At 32.1% G+C, this 14,242-nt stretch overlaps 2 pseudogenes; both read left to right on the top strand.

Annotated features, from left to right (window-relative positions):
* Positions 1 to 9: 9 nt before the first annotated feature.
* On the top strand, positions 10 to 7,848 carry LOC113374552 (annotated as a pseudogene).
* Positions 7,849 to 7,985: 137 nt separating this feature from the next.
* On the top strand, positions 7,986 to 12,067 carry LOC113374553 (annotated as a pseudogene).
* Positions 12,068 to 14,242: the final 2,175 nt, after the last annotated feature.

Here is a 14,242-nt window from a genome sequence, read left to right as displayed (position 1 = left end):
ACTTGCATCTGGATACACTTATCCAAAAGGCTCAAAGTGAACATGTTTCTTTGCATAGACCTTTGCCAATCACTCTTAAACATCACCATGAGTAAGAGTAAAAGAACACATCAATACTTTCCTGAATGGAATTATAAGTTTTTATCCATTTCCAGGTTTCTCCAGCATCTGGTGATGCCCAACAACACATCCCTCTGTCTTGGTTCTGACTACCGAATAGTGCTCCTCTGCAATGCCTATTCCACAAACCAGGACAACTTTTCCAGGCCAATGGCAGCATTAGTAGAGACAATTTTAGGAAACCAGAAGTCCACCATGGCTCCCAATACTTCAGGAACCGGCAGTGTGAGTGGAGCGGGAGGAGGAAGCAGTTCTGGGAGTGGAACTGCTTCTGGAACTAGCGCTGGAAACTCTGGCAGCATGCCAATAGTGAGAGATAAAGGAGGACTTATGGTCTTATCCAGCAGGATTGTAATTGAGTTTGATTTTAGGTTCCTTTGTCTATGAGCATCCTAGATTCTTTAACAGTGCATTCAAAGATGTCTTTGATCCATTCGGTGGTTACTCATGTCATCAAGTTGGCACAGACACAAAACAAAAGTTCTCCAGGACAGAGCAATATGGCTCCTGCACTTGTTGAAACCTATTCAAGACTGCTGGTGTACACAGAAATTGAAAGCTTGGGAATTAAAGGATTTATAAGTACGCACACATACAAAATTGGTACTAAAAACTGCATTGCATCATGTATTGTCCATTTTTAGGTCAACTCTTGCCAACAGTCTTCAAATCTCATGCTTGGGGTATCTTGTTTACGTTGTTGGAAATGTTTTCCTATCGGATGCACCATATTCAACCACATTATAGGGTGCAGTTGTTGTCACATTTGCATTCTTTGGCTGCTGTTCCTCAGACCAACCAGACACAATTGCATTTATGGTTGGTAGATTGATTTAGAAGTATCAATTAAGAATTGATTAAAACTGTTTTGTATCTTTCAGTGTTGAAAGTACTGCTTTGAGGTTGATCACTGGTTTAGGAAGTCATGAGGTAAATATATATACATGTATACATTTATAATATATATATATAATTGCATCTATTTTTATATTTTCAGGTTCAACCTCAGTTAAGCAGATTTCTATCAGAACCCAAAGCTTTGGTCTCTGCAGAAAGTGAAGAGCTCAACAGGGCACTTGTGTTGACATTGGCCCGGTCAATGCATATTACTGGAACAGGTAATACCGTGATTTTAGAGTTGTTCTGGAACATCATGATGTTTGACATTATTTAACTGGTTTATAACTTACAAGAGATTAATTTATTAGTGGTCTTTCTGAGAGTCATTCTACACCACTACTGAATTTCTTATGTATGTCCACTTTATCTTCTCCATTCATCTCCAGTACCACATTTCAGAGCTCTTCAGGTAGATTTGCTCAGGTTTTTTATAATTCATATTTCTGATCCCTACAGAGCCATGCTCCAAATATTACAAAATGCATATACCAACTTTAAGCTAGTTTTAACTGGATTTTAAATAGTACAATGAATTCAATTCTTTTCTCCTAGGTTCTGATAACATCTCTGGTGCCTGGTGCAAAGAACTCCTGAACACCATAATGCAAAACACACCACACTCATGGGCCAATCACACTTTACAGTGCTTCCCAAATGTCCTAAATGAATTCTTCACACAGGTAAGGAAAAAAATATTTCAGGAGAAAATTACCCTTGCATAATTCATAACTTGGTCTTTTTCCTTTCAGAATCCTGTTCCAAAAGAGAACAGACAACAGTTGAAGAAGTCGGTGGATGAGGAGTTCAGAAATTGGAGTTGCATGTCCAATGAGAATGATATTATTGCTCATTTTAGTGTTGCTGGTACACCACCATTATTCCTTTGTCTTCTGTGGAAGATGATCTTGGAGACTGATCGTGTCAGTGTTGTAGCTTATAAGATTTTAGAAAGGATTGGTAAGTATAAAGGAAGGTAGATATTTCATAAATGGCATCAAGGATATTTTATACATGGCTTTTTTTTTAGGTGCAAGGGCCTTGTCTGCACATCTCCGTAAATTCTGTGATTATTTTGTGTTTGAAGTGACGACCTCTGCAGGACAACAACAAGTCAACAAATGTGTGGACACCATTAATGATATGATTTGGAAATATAATATTATTACAATTGATCGGCTTGTCTTGTGCCTAGTAAATATAATAGAAATTTACTACACTAAATATTGTGCAGCAGATTAAATTTATTAATTCACAATTTTTTCTGTAGGCTTTAAGGACCCAAGAAGGCAGTGAAGCTCAAGTTTGCTTTTTCATAATACAATTATTATTGTTAAAAGCATCTGAAGTCAGAAATAGAGTTCATGATTTCGTGAAGGAAAATAGTCCAGAGCATTGGAAGCAATCCAATTGGTAAAAATGAATTATATATATATATATATATATATATATATATATATAATATATGATTTATTTTTATATCTATTTATATTTTAGGCATGAAAAGCATTTGGCTTTCCACAGAAAATATCCAGAAAAGTTTGCCCCCGAAGAAAGTAATCCTACAGGAGCTTACAGTCCTCTTCCAGTTTTATTTGGAAATGTTTGTTTAAGGTTTGTAAAATCTCTCAATAATTTTATTTACATTTTTCAATTAGTTTTAATTAATATTTAAATGATATTTATAAAATATTAAATAATTTATATTTTTTGGGTTGAATAATATTTCAAAAGTGTATTATAATTTTTTGAGTTTTTTTTTTAAAGCTATACTTTTTTTCATAGGATAGTGAATTTTGAGAATGTTATACCTCAATAAGTCTACTATAATGACAAATACTAAAACTGATAAGAAAGAATTCTCTTAGAATTTTTAATTTTAGAATTAGAAATTTTTGAGATATCTATAATTATTTGAGAAAAGTACATATATATCGTAGCTATATAACTTAAAAGTTGAAAAAGCAAATTTCAAATTAGTTCGATATCCTAGTTCTATTAGTTCTAAATGTAAAAAATACTAAAATCGATGTGTTCTCTTGAAAAATATGAATTTTAGTTATATTTTATACTTGTAAATTGTTTTGCACATTAAATATTTTTAGTAGCGTTTTGTTAAATAAATAGTTTTAATGTATAGCTTATAAATAATATATTAATAATAAATTTAAAAATAAAAATATAGTTAATAATATAATTATTATTTTTTCAGGTTTCTTCCAGTATTTGACATAGTCATACATAGATATTTGGAAATATCTGCAGTTCGAAAAAGTTTGGAGATACTTTTGGATCATTTAGGATGTTTATATAAATTCCACGGTAAAATAACTAATTAACTAAAGAATTATTAGCAAGTACTAATTGATAATAGATTAATTAATCAGTTTTCCTTTTTTTTTAGACCGTCCAGTGACATATTTGTATAATACTTTACATTATTATGAACGAAAAATCAGGGACAGTCCACCTTTGAAAAGAAGACTGGTAATAAAAGAATAATAATAATAATATATAATATATATGTGTATATATATATATATATATATATTAGTTATTATTTTATATTTTTTTTAGGTTTCTGCAATTTTGGGGTCCTTGAAAGATATAAGGCCTCCAAATTGGGCTCTTAGTGAAACTTATCAGGTAAAATACTGCAAAATATTATGATAAATTATTAGGGTTATAAATAATATTTATAATTTTTTTAGGCTTTTATGTTAAACCTGAAACTGAAGCAGTTTTATGGATTCCTGATTTATCTTATTATATTTCCTTAGTTAAAAGGATGGTTGAAAGTAAGTAAAATTATTTTATTTATTAACTTAAGATTATTATTTATTATTCAATAAATTTTATTCAATATTAAATATGCATTTACTTTAATTATAATATTAGTTAATCAAGGAGAAAAAAGACTTTAATAGTTGTTGTGGATATTTATCCTGTCCTATTGTCAATTTGGGTATTCCGAGTTTCTGTACAGTATTATGATGTTTGATAATATTGTAGGCCATTTAATTTTGCACCAATTTCTCTAATACATCATTCAGATTAATCAAATGATTCAAACGTTACAAGAATTGTAACAAATTAATGCACCAGAAATTACTCAGTTCAAAGTTACTGTACCATAAATAGCACACCAATACTAATATTATTAATATTTTTTTAGCTATGTCCGGTACAGTAAATCACTTCTCAGGAGTGGATTGGAGATTCAACGAATTTCCTAACGCCTCTGCCCATGCCCTTTATGCTACTTGTGTCGAATTAATGGGACTCCCTGTCGGTCCTCCCCTGGTTGCAGCAGGCCTTTTGGACGTCCTGGCCAAAGGGTAAGAAATAAATAAATAAAAATTGAAGATAATCAAAAATGATAAAGGATAAATAATGAAGAATAAGCAAAAAGTCTTGCACTTTGTTTAAAAGAACAGGTTGTAATTTGGTACATGATGTTTGTTTAATTGAGATTTTTGAGTATACCGAGTTACTGTAGGTTTATGAGGTCTTAAACAATGTTGTAGATAATTTATTTTTCTGTGTTGAATTAATGGGACTCCCAGTAGGTCCTCCCCTGGTTGCAGGAGGCCTTCTGGACGTCCTGGCCAAAGGGTAAGAAATAAGGGATAATAACTAAAGAATAAGATATCAAAAATGATAAAAGATACAGGAAGAAGCAGAAAGTCTTGCACTTTGTTTAAAAGGCCAGGATGTAATTTGGTACAAGATGTTTTAATTGAGTTTTCTGATTATACCAAGTTGCTGTAGGGTATTGAGGTCTTAAACAATGTTGTAGATAATTTAATTTTTGGCCCATGCCCTTTATGCGACTTGTGTCAAATTAATGGGACTCCCAGTGGGTCCTCCCCTGGTTGCAGGAGGCCTTCTGGACGTCCTGACCAAAGGGTAAGGAAAAAGGGATAAAAATTGAAGAATAAGACATAAAAAATGATAAAGGATAAATAAGAAGCATAAAGTTTTGCACTTTGTTTAAAAGGACAGGGTGTAATTTGGTACAAGATTTGTTTAATTGAGATTTCTGAGTAAGCTGAGTTGCCGTAGGGTATTGAGGTCTTAAACAACGATGTAGATAATTTAATTCTGCACAAATTTGCTAACAGCATCATTCAAATTCATTGAATAGTTTAAGACTTGCAAGAGTTACAATAAACTAACTTTCTATTATTTGTTGGCAGATACACAGTGATACCGCCAACAGAAATCTACAGTTGGATAAACTGTGTTGGTTTAATCCTGTCATCATTGCCTGAATCGTATTGGAGTGTTCTACATGAAAGATTGCTTCAGGTCATCAATTCTAAGGAGATGGTGCAATGGCCTTACAAGTAAATATAGTGATAATAAAATGAGAGTTGAATTTGTAGAACAACTTTGATCATCAGTAAAGTTCTATTTATCAGATTATAAAAAGATCACCATAATAATAAACTTATTGTTTTAGACATTCCCCATTCCTACTGTACAACTTTGCCCAGTCGTCCCAATGCGCCTTAGAATGCGAATTCAGTTTGGCCCTGGCCAGTGCCCATGCGGTTTGGCATCATGCCGGTCCTGGACACATTGCCCAAGTGCCCAAGTAAGTAACAAATACATACATATTTATATATATATATATATATATATATATATATATTCAATAGATAAGTCCTGGATTTTTTCAATATATTGATTGTTTCTTTTCCGAACAGTAAATCCAATAATAAAAAACAATTTGTTTTTTGAAGATGTTTAATACGACGTTTATGAACTAGGTACGTTCCATCATCAGGTTTATTCTGTAATAATTTATATATCCATATCACTAATATTTTTTTGTTAAAAACACTCGATTTTTTGGAAGATATTTGTAGATGTTACGACTACACAAGACTTAAACACACTCTTGTGTAGTCGTAACATCTACAAATATCTTCCAAAAAATCGAGTGTTTTTAACAAAAAAAATATTAGTGATATGGATATATAAATTATTACAGAATAAACCTGATGATGGAACGTACCTAGTTCCGAAACGTCGTATTAAACATCTTCAAAAAACAAATTGTTTTTTATTATTGGATTTACTGTTCGGAAAAGAAACAATCAATATATATATATATATATATATATATATATATATATATGTATATATAATTTATTTTCCTATTCTAGGTTTATAAAAGAAATAAAAGTACGAACCGAGGCCCAGTTATTGTTTGTGTGCCATCTGGTAGGTCCATTTCTGCAAAGGTACAATTCTGAAAGACCAAGAGCAGTCATCGAGTTGGCACAGGCACTCTATGAGCAATTGGAGCAAGTTGATAAGACTCAGCAGCATTTGGAGTTTATGGATCCTGTCTGTGATCTCCTGTAAGGAAAAAAAATATATATATATATATATATATATATATATATATGTGTGTGTGTGTGTGTGTGTGTGTGTGTGTGTGTGTGGGTATAAATTTTAAGACTATTCAACATTTAAGTTTGTCCTGTTTAAATTTGGTATCAGTTCATTAAGATAAAGATTTAAAGTAATGTTTATAGATGATGGATTCTAATCATTTTTGGTCATTCAGTTAGATTATTGCAGACTCTGCCAATCTTGCAGACTGTAAAATCTGTAATTGTCTATCTTTTTTGCTATTTTGGAGGAACTTCTATCTGTGGAATCTGATTACAGTTCTGGTCTTTATTTTGAATCCACTCTTTTGATTGAATTTGAAGTCCCATTTTTGATCTTGCACCTGATCATTTTGCTAATTTGTTTTGTGATCAGTGCATCGACATTGATTTTATCAGCAATGCATCAACAGACTCTGTCAATCTTGTAGACTGTAAAATCAATAGGTGTCTACCATTTTTTGCTTTTTTGGAATAACTTCTTTTGTTTGATTTTGGAGTCTCATTTTTGATCTTGCATCTGATCACTTTGCTAATTGTTTTGTCATCTAGTCTAATTCTTTGGTCCTCTATGTTTTGTTCTCCAACTGTAGACGTTTTATCAGTATCTAGTTGTAGAATTAACTACTACTTCACCATTGCAACAGCTTGATCTTTATCTGCTATTCATTTCAATTTGTGTTGGAAGTTGGAAGTTAAGTTCTTTCTCAATTAATCCAGAATCTCTCCTGGTTAAATTTGTTTATTTATCAGAGTTCTTGCGAAATAAAACTGCAGTCATTCCTGTATTGAAAATCAAGTCTGATTATTGATCCTGCAACTGGTGTCTTTGCTAACTCTTTGTCTTAGTGTCTTTGTCATCTAAATTGTCTTTAAAATATATGATATATCATGGTTTATCCAAAAATCTAATGGACAAAGTGTTGCTTCAGAATGCATCTGTGATTTTTTGTTGTCCAATAGTAGATTCAACCTCCTGGTCTTTTACCAATTATTCTCTACCCCCAGGTATCACATCAAATACATGTTCGTCGGCGACATGATGCGCAGCGAAGTAGAACCAATCGTCAGAAGACTCCGACCAGCTCTCCAGATGCGCCTCAGATTCATAGCTCATCTCAACGTCGACGAAATCTCATCATCCTCCACTACCCCCTCAACCAACCCCAGTGGACAGAACACTCCAGCCGCAAGCACACCAGTCAGCATCAGTAGTAGTAGCAGCACTAACCAACAGCAACAGCAACAACAGCAGCAGCAGCAGCAGAATATGAATGTCAATGTGAATCTGGCCTCGACCAACGCCAATCTGATCGGTGGCAATGCTGGTGTCGGGCAGAATGTTGTGTCTGGAGGAACTGGGGCTGGTGGGAATGTCAATTTGGGCAACGGTGGAGGTAGTAATAATAGTTTGGGGAATATTTAGTTAAAAGATAATTATTTTTGTATATTTTATAAAGAAATACATCCGTTTCAGTATTAATATATGTGTGTTTTATAAAGATTTTCTGTGGTGTATCATGTTTTTGGTTTTCAGAGTATACCAAGTTGCTGTAGGGCGTTATGGTAATAGACAATATTGTAAATTAAAAATAAAAAATAAATTTTAAAATCCGTGGATATCTTTGAATATTTTATAAAAATAAATCAGCAAAAACTTTGTTAAAAATCCTCTTCAATATTTCATGTCAAAAATTCATACCCATGGATTTTCTTTACTTACTTCTGAATGCAACTACTAATTTATAAGTATACCGAGTTGATGTAGGGCATAATATATCTGGAAAAAGTAGTAGAATATTTAATTTTAAACAAAATTGTCTTATACATCATTCATATTAATCGAATGGTTTTCAAGTTATAAGGGATACAATAAAAAAAAATCATGTTTAGAAAGCTCTGAGTATTTTACTACAGGATAGGAGCAATATGCCTCAAACGTGCAGGGTCCGCATTTAAGTAACGTATTATGCGAGAAATCGTCTTAAGCGTATTATATAGATGTAGTTCTGCTGTATATATATTAAATAACTTCAGTTAGGAGAAACAGATAAAAAGAAAATTGATTATAATGGACAGTACTGACCTAGGGCAGGTCCATGAGCTGAGTTAAACTCCAAATCAATTCAGAGAAGAATAGTGTGAGGGATTTCTCATTGCCATTTCACACCGCAGTGCCCAAAATTTTTAATTGAAAACATATTTTTCGTCTAAGTGAAAATTGATATCACTACTGCATGATATCAGGTTATCTAGAGCGGGGGTTCGAACGTCTTGTCCATCATTCATACTAATCGAATGGTTTTAAAGTTACAAGAGATATAATAAAAAAAAAACATTTTTAAAAAGCTTTGAGTATTTAAATACAGGATAGAGGAAATATACCTCAACGTGCAGGGACAGTCTTAAAGTAACATATAATGCGAGAAATCGTCTTAAGCGTGATTATATCGATGTGGTTCTGCTGTATGCTGTATATATCATATTTTAAATAACTTTTACCCTTTCCACTTTGCGAATTGCGGTGGCGGCTGCATCCGAGTGGAAAGGGTTAAAAACTTAATTCAAAAAATAGATAGATATAAAATTGATAAGCTGAATTAAACTCCAACTCGGTTCAGGAAAGAATAGTGTGAGAGATTTTCCATTGCCTTTTCACACCGCAGTGCCCGAAATGGACTTATTTTCAATTGGAAACATATTTTTGATCTATATTTTCAGGTGAATAAAATTGATATCACTTCTGCATGATACGAACTCACGACCCTATCCGCACGAGATAGTGCATCCGAGTGGAAAGGTTAAATATTAATGATGTATACATGTCATTAATAATAAGAGTACAAAAATAGTTTCTAATTTTACAATTTGGAAATCATTGTTCTTATCATCAGTTTAGTATTTCACGTTCTAATTTTTTTATCAAGAGAAATATTTTTGGGAAATTTGTAATATACATTTATATTTACATATATACACATATATGTATATGTATATGTACTTATTTATGTATATTTATAGATTTTCAAAAGTACCAGCATATTTTATCATTTAGAAGATTAGAAATTTATATATATAAATATGAAAAATCGACAAAGCCATTAGTGTAAAAAAACTTGACTCGAATGATGTCTTTAACAATATTCAAAATTGTTTATAATATTGAATTATTATTTTTAATTTGCAAATTTAGTTTTATTTTGTGTGAAGACGTTTATGAAAACTCTGAAGAAGTTTATTATGGTAAAAAATGTAAAATAATATAATTATAATTAATTAAAAATTAATATAATTATGTAGTAATAATAATAATGATGATATTTTTATTAATTTTTTCATCGGATATATTGATTTCCAACAGATATTTTACCATCATGGTTGAATTCTACAATTGGCAATATACAAATAAATTTGCAACAAGAAAATAGCAACAAATCTGAAATTAAAATTTTGGAAATTGCAACAAACCAAGTAATGAAAAATAAATAAATAAATATAATATATATATTAATATATTATATTTAATTTAATATATATATTTATTTTTAGACCGATGAATTTCACCAAATTTGCAACAAAACATTGGCAGATGGATCCACAAGATTTTGTCGACATTTTCGTTTTTGCATTTTGCCAGAATTTATGCAAAATTTTACAAAGTATGAAGAAATTGCTTGCGAAATCAATAACAGGTAAAATAATAATAATAATAATAATATTATTATTAATAATAATAATAATAAATATTGATTATCATTATATTGACCCACTATACTTATAATAGTACAGCAAAACTAAACGTGCGAGTGTTCAGTGCACCTTTTTATCATATCTCTTGTAACTTTTAAACCATTCGATTATTATAAATAATGTGTGAGACATTATTTGTTTAAAATTAAATTATGTATAACTTTTTCTAACAAAAAAGACCATACAACAACTCAGTATACTCAAAAAATGGCGAGGAAAAATTAAATCTAATTTTCTAGGTACGCAGGAGTCTGTTGTCCAGAGGATTTAAACGAACGGTTCTTTTTTCCCACAAAATCACCCCAGGAGGCCCCATCGTGGGGTGAACGACCCACAGAGTTACCTTTGGGTCCCCCGCCTCAGAATGGAGGTCAACAGAAGCCTTATAAAGGTCAGGAAATGAAAGACATATGTTTCAACGATTTTCAAAAATATTACTCAAATTAGGCACAGTTTTCTCCTTTTGGAAAACATGTTGGTAAAAATATTAATTTACATAAGTCTTAGTAAATTTTATCTAGTTTCTAAATATCCAAACTAAATCTAAAACAAACCATCATAAAAAAAGTTACACTGAAAAAAATGTATCTATTACCCAGGTTGTGGTACAAGTTCGGCCCGTGGCCCTTTGCGCATAGCAGGTGGCCAACCTGCAAATCCTGGCCGTTGGCCATGGATGGCAGCACTGTTCAGGCATTCTCAAAGTTTCTCAAACACAGGACCTTTGGAATTATTTTGTGGAGGCTCTTTGATTACTGATAGACACGTTTGACAGCAGCTCATTGCACAAATAGGTAAGTGAAAAGATGGATTTCTGGATGTTGGTCGAAAATAGAATTAGTTGGTTGGAATTTTGTAGGTTATAAATCTTGGTAATGTTCATTCAAGCACTTTTGATAGTTGATTCATTAGCTAAATAAAACCACTCTACCACAACTTTTTAAACAATTCCTTTAATCTGAATTCCAATCATTGGTATAACATTAAACTATCTACAACTTTTACAAACATCCCAAGTCTCAGCAATAATTCATTAGGCTCTATACCAACTATTTTCTACCAGAATGAGGCCGCGAGACCTTTCGTCCGTCTAGGAGAAACAGACCTCACATCAACCAGACCAGAAGGATCTTTTACAGTTGCCGAAATCCGCCAACATCGATCCTTCGATCCTTCATCCTACGAGCACGACATATCGATCATCCGACTATCAAAACCAATTCGATCCTACGACCTTAGAATATCTCCAGTCTGTCGCCGCCAATTGGCAGCACTTGGGAGAACGAGATGGCTGTGGTCACTGGTAAGAAGAGGCTTTTTGTTGGTGTATTTCAGTGATGTAGACTATTTCTATTGTTTCCAGGTTGGGGCAGTTCCTATTATGGAGGTCCTTTGAACAAAGGCGGTTTGAGAGAAGTGGCGGTGCCTGTTTGGAACCAGAGGGATTGTACTAATGCTTTTGCACACCAGAAGCTGGTGAGCTCGGTTCTTTGTGCGAGCAGTAAACGAGGAGGAAAGGATAGTTGTCAGGTAAGAAGTAAGGAGAAAGTACCTTTCAGGCTGTAGTTTTCTGGTGATAATATTTTAAGTTGACAAGTTCTTTAGTAAATGTTTGGTGAATCAGTTCGTCTGGTAAATACGTTATCAGAAAAATCAATCATTCTTTCACTATCAGGATACATTTAAAAACTATATCTCCTCCATCACCATCCACTTTTTTCTTTCCCAGGGTGACAGTGGCGGTCCCTTAGTCCACAAACTGTCAACAAACGGTCGTTGGGTTCTCATTGGAATCGTCAGTTGGGGAATACGATGTGGTGAGCCAGGAAAACCAGGAGTCTACCACAAGGGTCAACTCGTATTTGGATTGGATCGTTAGAAATGCAGTTTTTTAAAGATAGATGATATACAAATTGTAATTAGGAAGACAATAAAATGATAATTGACTTCGCACGTTTTTGTTTCATTTAGATTTTGAAGTAAAATTGATGATTATTATGAATTTGTTGAAGTGGTAATAAAAGGCGGTAATAGTAAATAGATGAAAAATAGGTAAAATATATCTAGATTAGGCTCTTTACAGATCGGACACATGGACTCTAAAGAAATTCATGGGTTTTTCAGAGAAGTTAATAAAATGCATTCACACAGGAGTCAAATAAAGTAGTACTGCCAGGTGTGCTAGAGAAAAAGGACTTTATTGGATAAAAGAAAAGGAAACTGGGTGAAATCATTTTTGGGAAAAAGTACCTCTTGTATGACGTCAAAGTGAGATTGAACTGAATAGATGAGGACGAAGAAAAATTTAGTTATTGGAGCAATTACATGAGAAGACGAAATCTGGAGAAACTGAAAAATGAGGCACAGGAGTACAAGTTTGAGAAGTAACATAGAGAAAGTAAAGGTAAGTTATATATATATATATATATATATATTATATATATATATTACATATATATTTACCTTTATATATTTTATTGATTGAATTTCCCTCTCAGTGCGGTTTGTGCACTTAACGTGATTATTAGATGAGTGGATACTTTTTGTTTGTCATGAATATGCCTTCATCAGGGGTTAATGTAAAACTTATATATATATATATATATATATATATATATATAATTAAACTTAACATAAATCTTCAATTCATCAACATACCTTGAAATGGCAAATTTCTCATTATTTAAAATCTCACACATATGTTACGTTTGTGTTACGTAAAACCAACCATATTTTTAACAAATTATTAGTGCTCCAAAGTGGAAGTAATATTTATGCCAGCAAATCCGACTTGCCAAATTTCATGGTTTATCTTTTGAATCGTTTGACACCAAATTGGAGAAAGTATACCTGTGCTAAAATTTTACCCTTCTCAACGTTTACTCAAAAACCACTGTACCGATTTCACAAATTTCAAGGTCGTTCAATAAAATTCGGCCAGAAATATCACGTTGGTTGGTTTTGTGAGATGATTTTCCAAACCCTTTCTGCAGAATAAATAGAAAAGGCTCAAAATAACTAGCCTACTGAACCGATTTTGATAAATTGAAAGTTCTAAGAATATCAGTTGGGCATCGGCAAATAGACTTCGTAATTAGTTCTTAAAAATTTCATAGAATGATATTGTTTTGTACGGTGATAGTGAATATAGTGTTAACGAACATTCTAAAATATTATAGGCCTATAAAAAGTAACAATTCATTAAAGTTTAGAATAAAAGGCAGCGCTTGTAAAACATAAGTGCACCTTTTTTATTAGATTTTAATATACTATACTTAATTCAATACAAAATTTAGTAAAGCCATTTTATTTTATGCAACAAGTGAAATCTGATTGTGGAAAGAAGTATGATTGTGTGGTGGCAGCGGTAATTTGCATTATTTTGTTTATAACTAAAAAATCATACAAAGTAAGTGAATGTTGGACTTAAGCTAAATATATTATCACTCAAAAACAAGATTTATCTAAAATAGAGTTTCATTACTGTAAATTGCATTTAGTCTTGACTTTTGATCAAAATGCAAAACTGGCACAGATTTTTATGAATTTGTTTATAGCTAAAAAAATATATGAAATAAGTAAAATTTTGGACACTTTTACAGATATTAATAGGTTTGTGAAGATATCAATTGAAAATCACATGATTATTATTTAGTGAAAACCAAAATTTTATTTTCAAAATAAACAGCTGAACATTTTACCTATATATCTGAATCTCAATTCTAATAGATTAAGTTGATTGGGAAGTTCATACAACTTAACTAGTTTCGTACATGTTACGTATATGTTACGTATTGCCTCCTTTAAGCTTTTCTTATATCAAAGCTCCGATTTCGATACTTTGCGTTTAGTAGCGCTTCGAAGCCGAAGCGAGCGGACGTGTCGAGAGAGATCTTCGGCAATTTTCGTAAAAAAATTGCGTAAATATAGGAAAAATTCGGAAAAATATTTATTTGAATGATGTAAGAATTAGTGTGGTATATAGTAAGTAGTGGGTTCAATATAATCGATATTTTGGTAGAATATTAAAATAGTTGGTGAGAAGTATAAATTTTAGAGGATTTTTAGAG

Source organism: Ctenocephalides felis, unplaced genomic scaffold, assembly GCF_003426905.1.
Source record: "Ctenocephalides felis isolate EL2017-DRISC unplaced genomic scaffold, ASM342690v1 CF-g0.4_SCAFFOLD_01879, whole genome shotgun sequence".
NCBI lineage: Eukaryota > Metazoa > Arthropoda > Insecta > Siphonaptera > Pulicidae > Ctenocephalides > Ctenocephalides felis.
Note: the sequence above shows the minus strand (reverse complement) of the source record. Positions and strands in the feature narration are given on the sequence as shown.